The following is a 19335-nucleotide window of genomic DNA, read 5'->3' as shown; positions in this document are numbered from 1 at the left end:
TTCTTTTTTAGCTTATCAATATATAATGGATTATATGGATTAACTTCAATGTAGAGCCAGCCGTGCACATCTGGAATAAATCCCATTTGGTCATGGTGTATAATTCTCATTATACAATCTTGGATTCAATTTTCACTCATTTGCTGAAGTATTTTACATCTACATTCATATGAAACATTGATCTTGAGGGGTTTTTGTTTAATTGTGTTTTGTTTTGATTTTCCTTAAGTCCTTGTCTAGTTTAAGTTTCCTTAAGTCCTTGATAGTGTCAGTATTGGTTTAATGTTGGCCTAATAAAATTATTTTAGAAATTTTCCCTCCTCCTCTATTATATGGACAAGATTCTTTAAAAAATTTTTTTTTTTTTAAATAATTATTTTTTATTGAAGGGTAGTTGACACACAGTATTACATTACATGAGTTTCAAGTGTACAACACAGTGGTAGAACATTTATATACATAATTCTAGGTTCCAGCTATCACCCTACCAGGCTGTTACAATATCTTGACTATATTCCTTATGCTATACATTACATCCCGGTTACTTATTTATTTTACCATTGGAAGTCTGTCCTTCTTTTTTTTTTTTTTTTTTTTTTTTTGTGAGGGCATCTCTCATATTTATTGATCAAATGGTTGTTAACGACAATAAAATTCTGTATAGGGGAGTCAATGCTCAATGCACAATCATTATTCCACCCCAAGCCTAATTTTTGTCAGTCTCCAATCTTCTGAGGTAAAAAATTTTTTGATAGAATTTTCTGGTTAAATCACCAAGAGATTTCTTTTTCAAGTTTTAATTACAAATTCATTATCTTATAATAGTTTTAGGATTATTCATATTGTCTATTTTTTATTATTTGAGATTTTTGAATTTGTGTATTTTGAGTATATCACTTTGTGCTCATTATTCTCTTTGAGGATGCTCTGTTTATTAAAATTTACATGCAAAACTTATCATCGTCTGCTGGTATCAACATGTTGCCAGTTCTAGTGAAGGGTAGAAACCTCACTTCCATTTAAGTCTCTTTATATTCACTACTTTTAAAATAGAATTATCTTAATTATTTTCTCTACATACAGTGAACCACACATCTAATATGGTTTCTGCTTCAATAATGAAATACAATTTTAAGAAATTCATGAGAATAATGGTTTATTATATATACCCTTATTTATACCAATTTCCACTTCATCTGTCCTTTTTAAAGTCACAAGTCTTCCTCTATTATCATTTCCTTTCTGTTTGGAGAAAATCTTTTAGCCTTTCTAATTTAAGGGTGAGTTGGCTATCAAAAACTTCTGTTAGCTTTACATTAAGAATGCATTTATTTCCTCATTATTCCTGAAGTGTATTTTCACCAGACATAGAATTATCAGTTGACAATTCTTTTCTTTCCAGCAGCTAATTCATCTTGGTGATGGCAAATGTCTCTCTGCTTTCTCATTCAAGTTGTGATTTTCCTCTTTCTCAGTATGACTAATGATTTCCCAGTTTATCCTAGACTTTTTGTATATATTATGAGACTCCTATTTAGAGGAATATTTTTTGATCCAACATTCCTCCTGTTAAGGTAAAGCATTAAGGGCATGTCAGTGTGTATATTCTGCTTTCTGCAGGACCATATTATCACCCTGCAAATGTGGACCAATGACTCACAGTACCCCATTGATGACTGGTGGGGTGGAAGCTCATCTCCCCCCTTGCCCTTGATAGTAGTTTTCCAGCAGAAGTGGAGTACTGACACACTTCTTATCTCCTTCAACTAGGGTTGTATGACCAGATCCTCACTGGCCACTATTGATACAGGGGAGGGAAGGAGCAGAGTGCTGAGTCATACCACTCTTCTGTCACAGACTTTGGGTGAATGCTGTGCTCCTTGCTGAGTACCAGAGGAGAGGAAGGGACAGGTAGAGTAGTACAAACTTCTAACTACTAAAGTAATCCAGCCTCCCATCACCTCATTTAGCTTCATTGATACCTTGCATGAGGGGAAGTTCAGCTAGACACAAAGTCCCACTGACACCATGAAGTGGAAACATATGTGGAATGTTAACTAGTCCCATCTTTCATTGCTTACTTCAGGCTTATTGATACCAGATGGAGGTAGAGGTTCAGCTGCACTCTGGCCTCTCTTGACTCTAGAATTTGGAGTAATCACTATGCTAATGAGCCTTGCCTCAAACTACCTCATTTTTTTTCATCATTGTCAGTTAAATATGAACTTTCAGCTTCTCTGTCCCCACTGACACCAGGGGTAAGGGGAAAAGTAGAAGGCTTACTAACCCAACTAACACATCCATACTCAAGCTCATTGCTCTGTCAGGTTGGAGACTCAGCAACCTAATGGACCAGGCTTTACCAGGGTGGGGAGGGAAGGCCAAAGTGGATTGATATGTAGCACTGCTTCATACTACCTCATTAAGTTTCATTGCTGCCAAGTAGCAACATAGACTCAGCCTGCCACTAGACCCTGTTCACACTATCAAGGAAGTGGAATCAAACATTTCCCACCTCCACTATGTGTAGGATGGAAATACAAACCCCCAACCGCCACCTTGGCCACCCATACCACCTAGAAGGATAATTAGAACCTCCTATTTCATTAAGCAGGAGATTGAAGATAGCTTCCCACTCAGCCCTACAAACACCACTGAACCAGTGAATTAGAGTGTTGTAGGCTGCTTTTTTGGAAGATGTAAGTGGGCTAGAAGATCAACTTCCTTCTAAGCCTTGCTGAATTCACAGGGTAAGGGTGTAGTTTTTCAATTTGTGTTTGGTTGGGTTGCCAAGAAAAGGTTTTCTGTTGTAAGGTCACCCTTTTCCTGGTACTTTAGCTTGGGAAGAATAGCTTTTCCTTGTATTTTTATGTTCTTTGGCTATTGGCAATGTCAAGATGGAGTCTTCTACAACCCCCTGTCCTATATATAGGTTGCAATAAAGAAAACTGGGAAATAACTACCTCATTTCCAGGCCCGTAGATAGTCTGCCTTCTTTTTATATTTCAGAGTCTTCATATGCTTGTTTGTTGTTACATCCAATATTTTCTGTTGTAAGATGAGGACCTGGAAGAAATAGGGCTAATTCATCTTGGCTGAAACCAGAAGTCTCCTCATAGCTCTTAATTTTTCTTAGGCTCTCATTTTCCCTACCCATCCACACATTTTCTGATACAGCTTGGGCTATGTGGAGACCATATATCAGCTTTTTATGTCTCTCTCATTTTCATGATTGCCTCATTAAATTTCTGGTTGTTCTGACTCATAACCATGACCAAAATCTTAGCCAATAAACCTGCAGAATTTTCCTGTTCATCCCTACCAAGTTTGCCACATTTAGTTGACAGAACAATGGATTCATTCACATCTTAAATCAATTTCCCTTCACCCTCCACCCCACTTGGAGCAACCAGAGACAAAATGGGAAGACTACCATGTTCATCTACTAGAAGACAAGGGCTGATGGCAGCACCTGGTATGAAGGACACAGAACTCTATTGCTCCTATCCAGTGCTTTAGGAGAGTTTTCATACCATTCAGCAAAGGAAATATAATTCTACAGTAAGGAATATTTACACAAACATTGAAAAATATAATTTTCTTGGTCATTAACTTTTAATTTCCGTCAGGAAAATATTGAAACAAAAATAGGTGCAGAAAGAAGTGCTCTCAACATTAACAGTTCATAAGTGTTAAAGAACATAAATTCAACTGAATGAATTTGAAGATCTAATTGGCTTTATTCAATGATTCATGAATCAAATAGCATCCCATCAAGCAAGTAGGGAGATGGTACAAGTAGTTGTACAAAAGTGGGAGGTTTTTATAGGAAAAGGGTAGGGCAAGGAAGTTATTAGCAAAATAAATAAATAAAAATGATTGGTTTTGGCAAAGTCCACTTCCCTTAGGGTTAAGAACAGGGGTCTTATCATACAATGCCTCACTAGTACTAATCAGAAAATTCCAGACTGGTTGGTTTAAAATCCCACTACAGGAAGAGGATGAAAAGGCAATTAGTTTAGGTATTAAGTCTTGATGGGACTTAACAGAAATGACTGCATTTTGGGCTTGTTTCTTTCTAACACAAGAAAAGGTATAGTTTGACAAGTGGAAGTGAAAAGAAGATGGCTGGAGAGAAGGGTAGCATCACTAACGGTCTCATTTTGGAATACAGAATGAAGAGACACAGCCTATATTTTATAGAAAAAAAGCAGTGGAAGAACTTAAAATAATGATGAAATTATATTGAGATAATGGGAAAAAAGGTAGAGTGCATATTTATTGTTATGAATCATTGTCTATATTACTAGGACACTAATAAATGTTGCCTACAGTTTATATTTTAAATAGAAATATAAGCATACTGTTTAGAGATTGTGGGGTTATAGAGGAAATATTTTTACACTTCTACACAGAACTTTCTGAACAAATTTTAATGTAATTTGATCCTTGGTCTAAAAGCAAGCCCTAGAAGACAATTTTTTACTGTATAGAGAGTGAGAACTCCAGAGAGATTAACCTAACTCCTGAAGTATGTGTTTACATTTCAAGGGGGGATTAAGCCAATACCTTTGGAGGCATCTCTGGGTTTTAAAAGCTGGAGACAAGGGACTTACCTGGCTGTTAAAGAGATTTATTTACATACTAAAGGCCTCAACTATGGATATTTCCTATTATGTCTCCAAGAGACACTTTCAGAGGGAGAGGGAAAACAGACTCTTTGCTTTTTATAAGCACACAAAATTCATTTTTTTCTGTTCCCTTGTCTTTGGAGTGAACTCATCATTGGTAATAGGAGAGTTCTCCATCTGGCTCTCATTGCAGTCACTTTGCAGGGCTGTTGCACATGAGGTTCTGATGCTATAATGTTACTCTGGCTATTGATCTTACTGTGAATATATAAGTAAATATAATAAGAAATATGTGGTCAAACAAACCTCATATATACATCCAGGACAACATCAATATAAAGATGAATATTAAACACTTAACAAAGATCCGGTAACAACTTTCCTGTTTACATTCAATTCTCATGCCAACAGTATTTTTAATAATTGTTTTTATTGAATATGTTTGAAATAGCGTATATTTGTTACATATAAAATAATTTTTATATAAATAAGGTGCATAACATGTAACTTTAATGTTTATATATTATAATATTATCATTGTATCCCTATTTATCAAATCACTTATAGTGCAATATTGTTGTCTAAGTGCATTAGATCTCCATGGCTTATTTACTGCTCATTGCAGGTTTATACCCTTAAACAACATCAGTCATATCTCCTCATTTCCCACCCCCAATACTTTTGATGACTCCTCAAGAAAATCTAAAAATAAAACTAGTGGAGAATGTTTTAAATATAAGCCCTCTTTCCTGTATCATTCCAAAGTCACATGCATATATTAGTTTGACAAAATAAATGTAAGTGAACTACATTATAGAGTGAAAATAATTAGATGAGTATGGCATTTAGCTTCAGAAGAGTGTTGGGAAGAAAACTTTTCTTCTACTAACCTAGGTCCCAGTGGTGGTGAGATGGGCGGTGTAGATTAATTTACAACAATTAACAGGGAAAAAATTTATTTTCACATGCATTAAGGAACAGGAAACACTCAAAGAGAGTGCCTCACCAAACTGTTGTGGATAAGGGTTTATACATATCAGTTTTAAAGGAAGAGGTGATAGTTTAGGGCTTCAAAGGATTAAAGGTTTCATGAGGCTTTTTACACACTTCTTTGGAATGTCCAGGTACATGGTCAGTGGCATCCCTACATATGGACTTCTCTGGAAGGGGGAGAGGGATTTCATTACATTATTTGTAGTAGTGAGCATTTGGAATCTGCCTAAAGATTTTATTGACCACAGTAGGCAAGGTGTTAAAATATATTCTGCACACAGATGATGGATATTATGTGTTCAATAAAGAATTGTTGTAGATAAATATTAAAACATGGAAATATATCCATAATATATTTTTCAAAGGAATATTCAGATTATAATGGTATGATCTAAATGAAGTTGAGTCCTATGAGCCCAAGTGATTGGATTCGAATGCAGCAGATAGAAAAGAGCTCTAAGGAGCTGCACAAAGCAAAAGACTTTTATAGGCTGATTAAAGTAGGAATAAGGAAGTAATACCGGGCAAGAGAGTGGATTGGCTATTTCAAGGTTACTTTCCTTTAGGGGATGGCAGGAATCTTTCAGGCAGATTATCTAACTAGTGTTAATCAGGCAATTCCTGATTGATTTAAGATTCCATTTCTGAGAGCCAAAAGCTACATTTAATGGTGATATGGGACTTAACATTAGGGACTCCACTTTTGGCATGTTGTCTTGTTTTGAACAATTACCCCTTTTAGTTAGACTGTCAGCCTACTGAGAGATGTGATAAAAGAAAAAAAAAGAAATTAGCACTACTCCCAGTTAATGCTCTGGAATTCTCACAGTTTTTGCTGAATCTCCATGTGGTATTGATTGCTGATGGTGTTGGGTTCATGTTCTTTAAGTTGGTCATTCCCTTTGTTCTTTTTCTGATGTTCTATTCATAGAAAGATCATTTGCTTGGGTCTTTAGGAGCTGTGGGCATGCATTTAAAGCTTTTGAGAGAATATAGTGCACCAAAAGGACTACTCTAATTATTATAAGTGAGATAATTCCCAATGTCTGGAGCATACCTTGGAGGCATGGTCCCTATGATGAAAATAAATCAGAATCAAATAAGTCAAAGACCACATTAAAGGAGTCACTTTTTTAAGCCAGCTGGCTTGTTCACTGACTTTACATAGCTGAATCTCAATCTCCCCAGAAGTGTCAATCCAAGTGTAACAGGAAGTATTGCTATGGCTCAAACACCTCCTTGCTCAGCTAAAAGATAATCAAGGGCTTTCCTATTATCAAGAACAATTTAAGTCAGAAAGTCTATGGATTTTGTTGTTGGGTAGCTAATTGCCTTAGTATTAGATTCTGCAATGTCTTCAAGAGTGGAGAGGTTCTGATCATAGCCTCATTTGCACTTACTCCTAGCCAGGGGAGTAGGAATCTGCCAAAGGAAGTCAATTTTGAATGATGAATGCCTCCTAGTAATTCCTGTTTGAGTCTGTGGCTCAGGAACAGAACGGTGATAGCCATGGGGGCCAGTACAATTTAAGTTTGTAGACTACACAGGTGGTTTTATTCTGGTTATCCTTGCCTTGTATCCCTTTCTTTGTACAGAGCCTTGATGCAAGGTGCCCCAGGTTTGGAGTTGTTAAACAGAGACAGGGAAATGGACCCCCAGGGCTAGGGAGTCTGACATGATAGGTAGCTGGGTTTGTTGCAAAGAAACTGAGACTGAAAATCAAGGATAAGTTTGTGATATGCCTAACTATAGGATCAACAGCAGTGTGGCAAATCCAATACTCATTTGTTGGTTGGATTATCCCTCCTTTGTAATGGCCTAAGATTTTTGAATAATAGCATTATTTTTCTAGGTCAAAGCAATGCAAAATATGGACAAAATAATTATAAATATTTTCTTGGTATTAGAATTAGGAAAAGAATGATCAGGAGAGAAAGGAATGAAAAAAACATTCTTTATTGGCATATTGGGAAGAAGCAGTCTAACTTGATGTCAATTATTTATCTTGCAAGTCAATTAGATATTGAGGTCTTGTGCTTTTGCACCTGGCCAGATGTTAGGTGAATCCTTTGTCAGCTGTGAAATATGCACCCAATTTTCAACATCTTATAATTTGGAGCAGTATCAGTTGTCATAATAAATTGGTAGGATCCTTCCTATGAATTGCTCTTTGCAAAAGCATCAGGGTAAAACAATGACTGTAGATGACAAAAGGCTTAAAAATTCCCAAAGCTGATGATCAGATGAGTGTTCATTGTAATGAAATTGACAGGGATATTTGGTTTATGTGACATACATTTTAAGAAAATAACATTATGCCTGATAATATACTAGGAAATATCAATTTCTAGAAATTTCTACAATTTCTAAAACACTTCTGTTAATAACATGCATCCGTACAACTATAGCCTAAGAAGATTTAGCACTACTTATTGGAAATGCTTCCCATGTAGTTTAACATATCAAATAAGCCTAATACTTTAGCATCTTACTAGATGAGAGACACATCCTTTGAGATTTTCCACAGACTCTCTGGGGAATCTCCAAGTTAATTTGAGGTCCATTTAAAATTTGATTTGAGGAAATGTCAAAAGCTTTGAACATTTGATCAAATAGAATCACAGATCATTATGAAGCAATACCTATCCATTTATGAAAAGAGACAATTAAAGACTTAGAAAGCAAATTCAGAAAGTTACATTATTGTGAACAAAACTCAGCTCTTTTATATTGAGAAGACTGAGTTTTCTTAAGCAGTCCAAGACCTGTTAAGGACAATGTGAAGCACAATGAATTCTTTCAGTAAGACTCAAAATCTTTGCTTTCTGTGTAGATTATTCAATGGGGAAAAAATCTTTCATGATCTCTTATCTAAGGCAGACCAATAGTCCAAGAAAACTTTGTCATTTTAGAAAAGAAAAATAAATTCTAATTTTGCACCAGTGTCCTTTTGAAATTAAAACTAATTATTTAAAATTTTAAATAAATACATTCCTGTCTTAGCTTGACCACACATAAAATTCCTTTCCCAAGATTTCTTCTCCACATACCTTCTACAGCTTTGTTATATCCACTCAGACTCTGTCCTGTGTTTTTCTCTTTCTCATAGTGGAACAACCTGTCATTCTAATTTTCTTACCTACTTTTCATAAACTTTTGTTTCCATTCATCCTTATTATTTCTAAGTAGTTTCAATTGCATATATTAGAATTTTTAACCTTATGATCCATAACTCTTGTGAAACCAAGAAGTAAGCAGTTGTGGACTGTTACACTAGCATTGTGTGGACTGATAAATTTACAAATACATTTTATAATTACTATAAGTATATTCTCCCTCAAAGTAAATGTTTCAATGTGGCACAAAACATAACTACTAAAAGACCCAAATGTCTTCAGTTCATAAAAAGAAGGCAAAGGACATAAACTTATGTTCTGTAATCAATCTTTCTGTATTTTATCTTATGTGGAAATAATGTAGATGTTCAGTGAATGTCTGTCGTTTAACTTAATTTAGTATAACTTTAAGGTTACAAGTTACCAAAAAGATTTAGGAAACTATTTTTAAATAGACATACCATTAAGCATAATTATTGTTGAAAAATTCACTTACAAACTTTTAACTTTTATCTATTTAATTTACTTATTCTTAACAATTATGTTAGAATTATTCATGAAAATTTCTTGAGACATGAAACAGCTATCCATCTTAAATTACCTTATGTGCTAACAAATTCTATAAGTGATAATACGAGCTTACTTGACTTTTAGTAAACCTAGGTAGAATAAAACTTTCATGTCTGCATTATATTTAATGCTGCTAACTCTAAGAATATGCCTATTTTGATTAAACCAACAGATTTAAACTAGTTTTTATTTACCAAAGATTATCCTAGATAACGTGAACTTGAAAAGCCTTTGGGTTAGTTACTGTTTCTTTTTTTTATTATTATGGTATCATTAATATACAATCACATGAGCAACATTGTGGTTACTAGATTCTCCCCATTATCAAGTCCCCACCACATACCTCATTACAGTCACTGCCCATCCATCAGCATAGTAAGATGCTATTAGTCACACTATGTGTGCTGAACATAATGCCCCTTAATCCCCTTCTCCCTCCCTTCCCACCCACCCTCCCCAGTCCCTTTCTTGGATTCTGTGAGTCAGATGCTGTTTTGTTCCTTCAATTTTTGCTTTGTTGTTATACTCCACAGATGAGTGAAATCATTTGGTACTTATCTTCCTCCACCTGGCTTATTTCACTGAACATAATACCCTCCAGCTCCATCCATGTTGCTGAAAATGGTAGGATTGTTTTCCTCTTATGGCTGAATAATATTCCATTCTGTATATGTACCACCTACATATATTTTTAAAATTTTTATTAAGGTATTATTGATATACACTTTTATGAAAGTTTCACATGAAAAAACAAATGTGGTTACTACATTTACCCATATTATCAACTCCCAACCCATACCCCAATGCAGTCACTGTCTATCAGGGTAGTAAGATGCCTCAGATTCACTGTTTGCCTTCTCTGCCCTACACTGTTTTCCCCATGACCACCCACACAATGTGTACTAAACATAATTCCCCTCAAATCCCATCTTCCTCCCTCCCTCCCAACCCACCCTCCCACACCCCTCCCCTTTGGTAACCACTAGACCCTCCTTGGAGTCTGTGAGTCTGCTGATATTTTGTTCCTTCAGTTTGGCTTCGTTGCTGTACTCCACAAATGAGGGAAATAATTTGGCACTTGTCATTCTCCACATGGGTTATTTCACTAAGCATAATATCCTCCACCTCCATCCATGTTGTTGCAAATGGTAGGATTTGTTTCTTTCTTATGGCTGAATAGTATTCCATTGTGTATATTTACCACCTCTTCTTTATCCATTCATCTACTGATGGACACTTAGGTTGCTTTCATTTCTTGGCTATTGTAAATAGTGTTGCAATAAACATAGGGGTGCATATGTCTTTTTGAGTCTGAGAGGTTCTATTCTTTGGGTAAATTCCAAGGAGTGGAATTCCCGGATCAAATGGTATTTCTACTTTTAGTTTTTTGAGGAAACTCCATATTGCTTTCCACAATGGTTGAACTAACTTACATTCCCACCAGCAGTGTAAGAGGGTTCCCCTTTCTTCACATCCTCACCAGCATTTGTTGTTCTTAGTCTTTTCGATGCTGGCCATCCTTACTGGTGTGAGGTCATATCTCATTGTGGTTTTGATATGCATTTTCCTGATGATTACTAATGTGGAGCATCTTTTCATGTGTCTGTTGGCCATCTGAATTTCTTCTTTGGACAATTGTCTCTTCATATCCACTGCCCATTTTTTAATCAACTTATTTGCTTTTTTGGGTGTTGAGGCATGTGATTTCTCTATATATTTTGGATGTTAACCCCTTGTTGGATATGTCATTTACAAATATATTCTCCCATACTGTAGGATGTATTTTTGTTATGTTGACGGTGTCCTTTGTCATACAGAAACTTTTTAGTTTGATGTAGTCCCATGTGTTCATTTTTGCTTTTGTTTCTCTTGCTCGAGGAAATGTGTTCAGGAAGAAGTTGCTCATACTTATATTCAGGGGATTTTTGCATATGTTGTCTTCTAATAGTTTTATGGTTTCATAACTTATATTAAGGTCTTTGATCCATTTAGAGTTTACTATTCTGTATAGGGTTAAACAATAATCCAGTTTCATTCTCTTGCATGTACGTGTCCAGTTTTGCCAACACCAGTTGCTGAAGAGGCTGACATTTCCTATTGTATGTCCACGGCTCCTTTATCATACATTAATTGACCATATATGGTTTGGATTATATCAGGGCTTTCCAGTCTGTTCCATTGGTCTATGGGTCTGTTCTTGTGCCAGTACCAAATTGTGTTGATTACTGTGGCTTTGTAGTAGAGCTTGAAGTTGGGGAGCATAATCCCCCTGGCTTGATTCTTCCTTCCCAGGATTGTTTTGGCTATATGGGGTCTTTTGTGGTCCCATATGAATTTAAAATCATTTGATTTAGTTAATTGAAGAATGCTGTTGGTATTTTGATAGGGATTGCATTGAATCTATAGGTTGCTTTAGGTAGGATGGCCATTTTGACAATATTAAATCTTCCTATCCGTGAGCATGGGATATGTTTCCATTTATTGGTATCTTCTTTAATTTCTCTCATGAGTGTCTTGTACTTTTCAGAGTATAGGTCTTTCATTTCCTTGGTTAGGTTTATTCTTAGGTCTTTTATTCTTTTTGATGCAACTCTGAATGAAATTGTTTTCCTGATTTCTCTTTGTGCTAGTTCACCTTTAGTGTATAGGAATGCAACAGATTTCTGTGTATTAATTTTTCTATCTTGCAACTTTGATGAACTCAGATATTAGATCTAGTAGTTTTGGAGTGGATTCTTAAGGGGTTTTTTAATGTACAATATCATGTCATCTGCAAACAGGGACAGTTTAACTTCTTCCTTGCCAATCTGGATGCCATTTATTTCTTTGTGTTGTTTGATTGCTGTGGCTATGTTGAATAGAAGTAGGGAGAGTGGGCATCTTTCTCTTGTTCCCAATCTTAAAGGAAAATCTTTCAGCTTCTCAATGTTAAGTATAATGTTGGCTGTGGGCTTGTCATATATGGCCTTTATTATATTGAGGTAAATTCCCTCTATACCCATTTTGTTGAGAATTTTTATCATGAATGGATGTTGAATTTTGTCAAATGTTTTTTCAGCATCTGTGGAGATGATCATGTGGTTTTTATCCTTTTTGTTGATGTGGTGGATGATGTTGATGGATTTTCGAATGTTGTACCATCCTTGCATCCCTGGAATAAATCCACCTTGATCATGACGATGATCCTCGTGATGTATTTTTGAATTGGGTTTGCTAATATTTTGTAGAGTATTTTTGCATCTATGTTCATCAGATATATTGATCTGTAATTTTCTTTTTTTGCAGTATCTTTGCCTGGTTTTGTATTAGAGTGATTCTGACCCCATACAATGAGTTTGGAAGTATTCCCTCTTCTTCTCTTTGGAAAACTTAAAGAAAGATGGATATTAGGTCTTTACTAAATGTCTGATAAAATCCAGCAGTGAAGCTATCTCGTCCATGGGTTTTGTTCTTAGGTAGTGTTTTGATTACAAATTCAATTTGCTTTTCTAGTAAATGGTCTGCCCAGATTTTCTGTTTCTTTCTAGTTCAACTTTGGAAAGTTGTATTTTTCTAGAAAGTTGTCCATTACTTCTAGGTTATCCAGTTTGTTAGCATATAATATTTCATAGTATTCTCTAATAATTCTTTGTATTTCTGTGGTGTCAGTCATGATTTTTCCTTTCTCATTTCTGTTTCTGTTTATGTGTGTAGACTTTCTTTTTTTCTTGATAAGTCTGGCTAGAGCTTTATCTATTTTGTTTATTTTCTCAAAGAAACAGCTCTTGCTTTCATTGATTTTATTTTATTCTTCTGGATTTTATTTATTTATGCTCTAATATTTATTATGTCCCTCCTTCTACAGACTCTGAGCCTCATTTGTTCTTCTTTTTCTAATTTTGTTAACTGTGAGTTTAGAGTGATCATATGGGATTCTTCTTCTTTCCTGAGATAGGCCTGTATTGCAATATACTTTCTTCTTAGCACAGCCTTCACTGCATCCCACAGATTTTACGTTGTTGAATTATTGTTTTAATTTGTGTCCATATATTGCTTGATCTCTGTTTTTATTTGGTCATTGATCCTTTGGTTATTTAGGAGTGTGTTGTGCAGCCTCCATGTGTTTGTGGGATTTTTCTATTTTTTTGCATAATCTATTTCTAGTTTCATACCTTCTTCATCTGAGAAACTGATTGGTACAATTTCAATCTTTCTGAATCCACCAAGGTTCTTTTGTGGCCTAGTATATGATCTGTTCTTGAAAATGTTCTATGTGCACTTGAGAAGAATGTGTATTCTGCTGCTTTTAGGTGTAGGTTTCTGTAGATGTCTGTTAAGTCCATCTGTTCTAATGTGTTGTTTCATGCCTCTGTGTCCTTACTTATTTTCTGTTTGGTTAATTGGTCCTTCAGAGTGAGTGGAGTGTTGAAGTCTCCTGGAATGAATTCATTGCATTCTATTTCTGGTTTTAATTATGTTAATATTTGTTTCACATATGTAGGTGCTCCTGTGTTGGGTGCATATATATTTATAACGGTTGTATCCTCTTGTTGTATTGAACACTTTATCATTATATAAAGCCCTTCTTTGTCTCTTGTGACTTTCTTTCCTTTGAAGACTATTTTGTCTGATACAAGTACTGCAACTGCTGCTTTTTTTTCTCCCTATTAGTTGCATGAAATATCTTTTTCTGTCCCTTCACTTTTAGTCTGTGTATGTCTTCCGGTTTAAAGTGAGTGTCTTTTGGGCAGCATATAGATGGGTATTGTTTTTTGTCCATTCAGAGACTCTATGTCTTTTGATTGGTGCATTCATTTTGTTTACATTTAGGGTGATTCTCAATAGGTATGGGCTTATTTATCGCCATTGCAGGCTTTAGATTCTGGTTACCAAAGGTTCAAGGTTAACTTCCTTACTATGTAAGGGTCTAACTTAACTCATTTAAGATGCTATTACAAACACAATCTAAAGGTTCTTTTTTTCTCCTCCTTTTTCTTCCTCCTCAACACTTTATATAATAGGTATCATATTATGTACTCTTTGTCTATCCCCTGATTGACTTTGTGGACAGTTGATTTAATTTTGCATTTGCTTAATAATTAGCTGTTCTACTTTCTTTACTGTGGTTTTATTACCTCTGGTGACAGCTATTAAACATTAGGAACACTTCCATCTATAGCAGTCCCTCCTAAGTAGACTGTAGAGATGGTTTGTGGGAGGTAAATTCTCTCAGCTTTTGCTTATCTGGAAATTGTTTAATCCCTCTTTCAAATTTAAATGATAATCTTGCCGGATAATGTAATCTTGGTTCCAGGCCCTTCTGCTTCATTGCTTTAAATACATCATGCCACTCCCTTCTGGCCTGTAAGGTTTCTGCTGAGAAGTCTGATGTTAGCCTGATGGGCTTTCCTTTGTGTGTGATCTTATTTCTCTCTCTGGCTACTTTTAACAGTCTGTCTTTATGCTTGATCTTTGCCAATGTTATTACTGTATGTCTTGGTGTTGTCCTCCTTGGGTCTCTTGTGTTAGGAGATCTGTGGATCTCCATGGCCTGAGAGACTCTCTCCTTCCCCAGATTGGGTAAATTTTCAGCAATTACATCCTCAAAGACACTTTCTATCCCTTTCTCTCTCTTCTTCTTCTTCTGGTATCCCTATATTGCAAATATTGTTCTGTTTAGATTGGTCTCACATTTCTCTCAATATTCTTTCATTCTTAGAGATCCTTTTTTTCTCTCTGTGCCTCAGCTTCTTTGTATTCATCTTCTCTAGTTTCTATTTCATTTATCATCTCCTCCACTGTATCCAACCTGCTGTTAATACCCTCCATTGTGCTCTTCAATGATTGGATCGCTGACCAGAATTCATTCGTGAGTTCTTGGATATCTTTCCATACCTCCATTAGCATATTGATGATTTTTATTTTGAACTCCCTGTCAGGGAGAGTCATAGGTCCATGTCATTTAAATCTTTCTTTAGAGTTATATTAATTTTACTCTGGACCAGGTTCCTTTGGCATTTCATATTTGTATATGGCGCCCTCTAGTGTCCAGAAGCTCTACTCTCTGGAGCTGCTCATCCCCTGAAGCAATGTTTGGGGTCACAGGGGAGTGTTATTAGTGCCTGGGGGAAGGGAAGAGCTGTTTCCTGCTTCCCGGCTGCTATGTCTGTCTGCACTGCCTGAACCAGTGGGCCAAGCAGGCAGGTATAAGCTTTTGTCCCAGAGCAGCCGGATATGTATCCCTGCTTTCCACAAGCAGCTGGAATCTCAGTCTCTCCAGGAATTCTGCCTGTATTAGTTTTCCAACCCCGTGATCACGTGAGTATCATGAAAGTACCATGAAATGTAGGTTTGTGCTCCCAGAGCAGATCTTCGGAGCTAGGTATTCAGCAGTCCCAGGCTTTCTACTTCCTCCCTGCTCTGTTTCTCTTCCTACAGCCTGTGAGCTGGGGTGGGGAAAGGGTTTGGGTCCTGCCAGGCTTTGGCACATTACCCTGTTCTGTAAGGTCTGCTCTTTTTTCCAGGTGTATGCAATCTGGAGCAGTCCTCTTTCCTGTTTCTCTCTCAGGATTAGTTGCACCAACTATATTTTCGAATTGTATGTGATTTTAGGAGGAAGCCTCTGTCTCACCTCTCACACCACCATCTTTAATCAATACATAGAGCCAGGTATAAGATTTTTAACTAACATGGAAATCAAAAGATTCTTATATTCTAGATTTAGAGCTTTTGTCTTTGGAATGTTTTTATTTCTCTCTTTGTATGGTTTCATTTAGCTTAGGGAGCAGGCCTAAAAGAGTTCATATCAGGCTCTGAGTATGAGCTTCCAATTTGGTTAACTCCTGACCATAGAACTAATTTTTAAAAATCATTTTAAATATCTTGTCAGGTTTCAGCTCAGGCAAACAGTAAATATTCCTGGAAGTTCTGAACAACCCTTTGAATGCAAGAGATATCTAGAGAAAAGATGAAAAAGATATTACCCTTCCAAGATTCAGAGCCACTCTAAAAGGTGACCAAAATAAAGACTTAAATAATTTCCCTGAGAGCTGGCCAACAGTGGCTAGAACCCTAGCTGCAAATGGGGTGCAACCTACATTTCTATTAGCCATATTTTTAGAGACCCCAACCTAACAGTTAAGCTGCCTATAGAAGCAGGAATCAATAACCTGTGCACCCCAGGCAGATAGAAAGCTAAGCCAAGTTCTCAGGACACAAAATGAGACAAATAATAAGGCAATAGCTATCCCTGGTAGAGAAAGGATCAATTCTCATGGGTTCTCCAAAACCAAATTCACAACAGCCTGAATTTGGAAAAGAAGGAATAACATCAAATGTTACCTTCCTCTCTAAACTGAGCACTATAGACAGAGATCCAGGAGAGCTGACTCTGGTACAAATTCTCACCCTTTGTTGGCTTCTGCCAGTTTTTCAATGATCACATCTGCTGGCTCCATAATGAGTGGTGTTTAAAATAAATAGTGTAGTCCAGTATCTACAAGAATTAGTAAGGTTATCCATTAATTTTAATTTTAGTTTTCCCTTGGGTATTTAGGGGAATAACTAGTAGAAGTTTACTAGAAATTCCTTGGAGTTCTGTCAACCCTGGAAGGGGCCTGTATGGGCCCTGGTTTAAGGATAAATATGGTAGTATTCTAATTGATGTGGAAGAATCTAACAAATCTTTGAGAACAATTTTTTTCCAGTGTCCCACTTGATTGCAAATGAAATAAATACCAAATCTGGACCTGTGTTTTTCTGATGGACCCCGAGAGGGTGCAAGAAGTGAGGCCTAAGAGTTGTTAGGTTTCTGGCCTTGGAACTGTTGTAACTGTGAGGCCATGGACTTGTCAGGCTTTTGTTTATCATCTTTCAGTCTCTTCGGAGAAGAAAAACAATTCAGATAGAAGATTAATTGACTGCGTACCCAGGTAAAGAAGTATAGAGTAGAGTAGTAGGAGTCATATCAGTTTTATAGTCTTGTTTTAGGTACCTCTTTTGTTTTTAATTTTTCATTAAATTTTTACAATGAACTTTTCAAGGAAGGTATTTGGGGATCGTGAAACATTTTGGCACAGGAGTCTTAAGAGTTAGGTGGTGAGGAGAGTAACATCGTTTAAGTGTTCAGCCTGAACCCACCAATTTTGTGGCTTTGACTTCTGTTATTACCATTAATAATAGATCTATTATTCCTTTACCTCATGTGTGCATTAACAGAAGCCAACAGTAACTAAGAAAATGGAATTATAGTCACCAGCAGTAACCAAAGAAACACAGTAGCAGACAGACCAAGAAAAGGCCTTAGGTGTGCACCAACAAAAGCAGCAGTTCCCCCAAATGGAACTGTGGACTAAACCAGCAGAACCCATCAGGACTGAGACTAACCAAAGGCTAAGGACTCAAGTTCTTGGTGGAAATATCTGCCAGCTCAAGCTGACCCAGTAAAGGCCTGGAGTGGCACCATGGATTGATCCAGGGCTAAGGTCTAGTGCTCTATTAGTTGCCTGTCAATCTAGACTGACCCATAAATCCTGAACTGGAAAGTCAGTAGAATTGGGAGCTCAACACAAAGAGAATAGAGCTTGGATCTGAGAAGAGCTAACCATAACCTTCAGAAATGGCAAGAAAAATCTCAAATGGTTCAGTAGGAACCAATCCCTGTGTTCTTGTCCCCGAAGCCATCAGAAGTCCTCTTTTAATCCCATAACTTCCACAAAACATGTTAAAAAACAAAATTTAACTGAGTGAATTTTAAACACCTTACTGTGTTTATTCAACAACTCATGAATAGGGCAGCATCCAATCTAGCAGATTATGAAAAGCTCCAAGGAGCTGTATAAAATGAAAGACTTTTATAGGCAGAAGGAAACAGACACAATGAAACCAAAGAAGTGGTTGGCCATTGAAAGGTTATGGACTATTTAGGAAAGGAAGGAGTCTATCAGGTAGATTACCTAACTAGTGCTGATCAGGCAATTCCTGATTGACTGTTTTAAGATTCCGTTTCTAAAAGACCTGAAACTAATTAAATTGTTTCAGTTTGGAGACATAGGGCTTAGCATGGGTGACTCTATTTTGGGCCAGTTGTTTTTAACAATATAATTAATTAAAAGATATAAAGCATGTGAAATCAGTAAATTCAGAGAGACATTGGAAATACAGACCATAAAATTTGATGGAAAATATAGAGTAATTATTGTGGCTCACATAATAAGGTAAGCCAAGAATAGTTTGGATTTTATCCTAATGAAATGTCACTGAAATCACTGAAGAAAACAAGCATCAAGATAACATGTATTGTTTTACATTCTAGGAAGGTAACCATGGCTACAAGGGGAGGAGAACTGAGGAAAAGGGAAGACAGGAGGCAGGTAGCCCAGGAGAGATTGGAGAAAGGGAATGGAGAAGAGTTCTGTCGCAAGTTATTTCACAGGATTAGGTGAGTAATTTTCTGTGGAAGGAGAGGGAATGACAGAACAGGACTCCTGCCCATGCTCCTGCCATAGCAACTAAGTTAGGTTATCAATGTCCAAAGAAACATGCAGTAAAAGAACAACAGGTCTGGCCTGGGGTCAGAGGAGGAAACAGAGATAGTGAATTGAATTTGGGACATTAAGTTTGAAGAACTTGTCTGGTAGCCAAGAAGAGAGGTTCAAGAAGAAGCAAGTTATGTGAGCAAATCTGGAGCTTGGAAGATTTGGAGGGACTGGAGGTTTCGAGGGGAATGGAAGCTTTGTAGAGAGAAGAGGTTGCCCAGGACAGAGAGCACAGTGAGGACCGTAAAGTGTCCACAGTAGCTGCTGATGGGGCTCTATCATTTGAGGGATGTTCAGGAAAGGAAGGGCCATGAACATGAGGAGAAAGGGCCAGGATAGGAAGAGGATTTTCTAAAGAATAAGACAGTATTTCTAGGATTGTAAAATAGTTTCAGATGTTGCCAAGAGGTTGCCCTGATAAAACTGAGGGGTTCCATTAGATTTACAGTAAGAGAGTCACTGGTGACCTTCAGGAAAGTGATTCCAGTGGAAAGGGCCAGCCAAGAAAAA

Source organism: Manis pentadactyla, chromosome X (assembly GCF_030020395.1).
Source record: "Manis pentadactyla isolate mManPen7 chromosome X, mManPen7.hap1, whole genome shotgun sequence".
NCBI lineage: Eukaryota > Metazoa > Chordata > Mammalia > Pholidota > Manidae > Manis > Manis pentadactyla.
The sequence above is the reverse complement of the archived record's forward strand: the minus strand, read 5'-3'. Positions refer to the sequence as shown.